The 3,701-nt window shown below is 41.4% G+C and overlaps 1 pseudogene; it reads left to right on the top strand.

Moving 5' to 3' along the window:
- The first annotated feature begins 1,937 nt into the window (after nucleotides 1–1,937).
- Nucleotides 1,938–3,434, top strand: LOC119506765 (annotated as a pseudogene).
- Nucleotides 3,435–3,701: the final 267 nt, after the last annotated feature.

The following is a 3,701-nucleotide window of genomic DNA, read 5'->3' as shown; positions in this document are numbered from 1 at the left end:
TATTAAGCATCTTTTCTCAGCTCTAATTGAGAGCCACAGGCAATTCATAGTACTCCCTTTTCATGGTCAGCCATTGTGCCATGTCCCTCTGGCCTGTATAATTCATTCATATTAATAACACATTTGTATTAATAATAGTGTGTCATAGAAGGTACAGCTGATTTTACTTATTAAATTTTTTTTTTACAAATTAGAATGGATTTGAAGTTATTCCTTGTGTAATCGTCCTGTAGCTCACTTGCATACCAACAAGCCTCGTGGAATGGGAGAGTAAACTGTGGAGTTACGGTTGGAATGGCCTCTTATGTTTAATTGTTGCCCAGCCAACTTCCATGACACCTTTGGGTGTGGCAGGAGACCTCGCATGACTTTGCCACATGCTGGGGGTGGGGTGCTGATCCCAAAGGGTGAGAACTGCTTTTTCAGGCAAAGGGAATGGCATTCAGGAAAGGACCAAGCCGGGACTGAGAAACACATCATTACTGTTTAAGTAACAAATTCAAAGAAGGAAATGCAGGACATTGAAGAATTCTCTAGTACAGCGAGGTCTAAAGAGCCATACGTAGCCTGGAAGTTGCAAGCGTGGCTCTGTGATCTCGAGGGCAGCTGAGCCACGTGACTTAGGCTCAGGGGACAGCTGCTTTGGCTGCTGTGCCTCTTGGGCAAGTTACTTAATCTCTGTACACCTCTGGTTCATCATCTCTTATGAGGGGAAAACAGAAAAATTTTCCACATAAAGACTTGTTGTGGACATTTATAGTATATATACCTGTAATATATTATTGATATTATAGATATTATATATTGCATATATAACATTTATATTTTATACATATCATATATATAAATGCTATCTATATATCATTTAACAATTCTTGCTACATAAAATGCTCAATACATGTTAGGTATTAAAGGAATCAACAGAAAACTTGACTATGAAAGGTAAAAGTGTGTCATTCACAGAACAGACTATGACAAATCTTTCGGGAATAACAGATTGTACTGGTTCAATTTTCCCTGATCAGAAACCAGTCCTTTTTTTTTAAATTTCAGTTTTATTGAGATATATTCACATACACAATCATCCATGGTGTACAATCAACTATTCATAGTACCATCATATCATTGTACATTCATCACCCAAATCTATTTTTTGAAAATTTTCCTTATACCAGAACAAGTAAAAATAAAAACAAAAAATAAAAGTAAAAAAGAACACCCAAATCATCCCCACCATCCCACCCTATTCTTCATTTAGCTTTTGTCCCCATTTTTCTACTTATCCATCCATACACTGGATAAAGGAAGTGTGATCCACAAGGCTTTCACAATCACACTGTCACCCCTTGTAAGTTACATTGTTATACAATCATCTTCAAGAGTCAAGGCTACTGGGGTGCAGTTTGATAGTTTCAGGTATTTATTTCTAGCTATTCCAATACCTTAAAACCTAAAAAGTAATATCTATATAGTGCACAAGAATGTCCACCAGAGTGACCTCTCGACTCCATTTGAAATCTCTCAGCCACTGAAACTTTATTTCATTTCATTTCTCATCCCCCTTATGGTCAAGAAGATGTTCTCAATCCCACGATGCTGGGTCCAGATTCATCCCGGGAGTCATATCCTGCGTTGCCAGGGAGATTTACACCCCTGGGAGTCAGGTCCCATGTAGGAGGGAGGGTAGTGAGTTCACCTGCTGAGGTGGCTTAGCTAGAGAGAGAGACCACATCTGAGCAACAAAAAGGCACTTATGGGGAGACTCTTAGGCATAATTATAAGCACCAAACCAGTCCTTTTCCCATCACCTTTTCATTCCTTCTTAAAGTGATTTAAAACTGGGTTGTCCACTTGGACCAGGGCTGTGGCAGGGAGAAGATGCCTCAGTCTGACTCCTGGAAGACCACGATCCTGGGCTGCCAGCTTCCAGATGTAAGGGGAAGTCTTACCTACCAGATCTTCTGGTTGCTAGCGTTGTGACTGGTTCCTACTTGGAGCTTTTTCTGCCTTGCTCCGGACAGTGCACAGTGTCATAGATCAGACTCCAGCACATTGTCATGAAATTATTCTCGTGGATGGTGATAGTGACTTTGATGATTTGAAAGGAGAACTACATGAATATATCAAAAATGCCTCCCTGGGAAAACTAGAGTAATAAGAAATAAGAAGCATGAGGGATTGATTTGAGGAAGAATGGTTGAAGCAGCACATGCTACAGGAAAAATTCTTGTATTCCTAGGTGGCCACTGTGAAGTGAATGAGATGTGACTACAGCTCTTGCTGGCTGTTATTCAGGAAGACCATAAAACCATGGTGGCCCAGTGATTGATATCACCAGTGCTGATACGCTCGTGTACAGCTCATCTCCTAGTGTACATGGAGGAAGATTCCATCAGGGACTACATGGTAAAGAGGGATCTTGTTCCACCTTCTGAGTTAGGAGGACCAGAAGGAGCTACTGCACCAGTGAGGTCATATACAATGGCTGGAGGATTTCTTGCCATGAACAGACACAATTTCAATGAACTTGGACAGTATGACAGTGGTCTGGATATCTGGGGAGGAGAAAATTTGGAAATATCATTTTGGATCTGGATGTGCAGAGGTAAGCTCTTCATCACCCCTTGCTCTAGCATAGGACACATTTTCTGGAAAAGGTGGCCATATGGATCTCTTGAAGTCCAGGACACCATGACACACACTCTTTGAAACTGGCACGTGTATGGTTGGATGAACATAAGGAACAGCATTTTTCCTTAAGACCTGATCTAAAGACCAAAACTATGGAAATATTAGTGAGCTTGTTGAATTGAGAAAGAAGTTGTAAATCATTTCAAAGGTATTTGGATAATATTTACCCAGAGATGCAGATATCTGGGCCCAATGCCAAACCACAGCAACCCATTTTATTAACAGAGGGCCAAAACACCCCAAAGTCCTTGAACATGGAAAGCCCTATCACCTCCAAGCCAATGAATGTCTTGTGGCACAAGGCTGTCCGAGTCAGAAGGGAGTCCTCATAGTGCTTAGGTATGTGACTACAGTGACCCAAATCAGATCTGGGTTTATAATGAAGAGCACAGATTGGTTTTAAATCATCTCCTTTGCCTGGGTCTGTCAGAAACTCACTCATCAGACCCACTATGAATTGGGAAGTGCCGTGGGTCAGGGGTATCCCAACCTGGACCTCTGGGAAGACTGATGGGCTCTATCAGGTATCAGTTGGGCAGTGCCTGAAAGCTGCTGACCCTCTGAGTCAGAAATGCTATGTTGAGATGGCGATTTGTGATAACTCCTCCTCACGACACTGGGTGTATGGAAGGTTAAGGTGGAGACCTCAGACTGGAAGGTGTGGTTCACTAGGCTTTGGCTCCTCTGTAAAATGTGGTACTTTACAGAGAATATTGATGGTACAAGAAAAAACGCTGAACTGATTTCCTATTTGGATAGAGCCATCTTTGAGAATACAAGTGTTTTCTTGTCCTAGAGAGATGCTTGGGAAGATTAGCAGGGGTGAGACAGCAAATATATCTGAGATTGGAGTATCTCGTGACCATCATTAGATGCAGAAGTACGTTTCACCTAGATATTAATGTTGCTTCTGAGCTGCTGTTAAGGAATGTCTTGCTTACAGAGGGGAATGAGAATGTAATTTCAATTCCAAATACCTAGTTTTGTACAAAGAACAAAATGTAGGAGAT

The sequence above is a fragment of the Choloepus didactylus genome, chromosome 12, assembly GCF_015220235.1.
Source record: "Choloepus didactylus isolate mChoDid1 chromosome 12, mChoDid1.pri, whole genome shotgun sequence".
In the NCBI taxonomy this organism is placed as follows: domain Eukaryota; kingdom Metazoa; phylum Chordata; class Mammalia; order Pilosa; family Megalonychidae; genus Choloepus; species Choloepus didactylus.
Note: the sequence above shows the minus strand (reverse complement) of the source record. Positions and strands in the feature narration are given on the sequence as shown.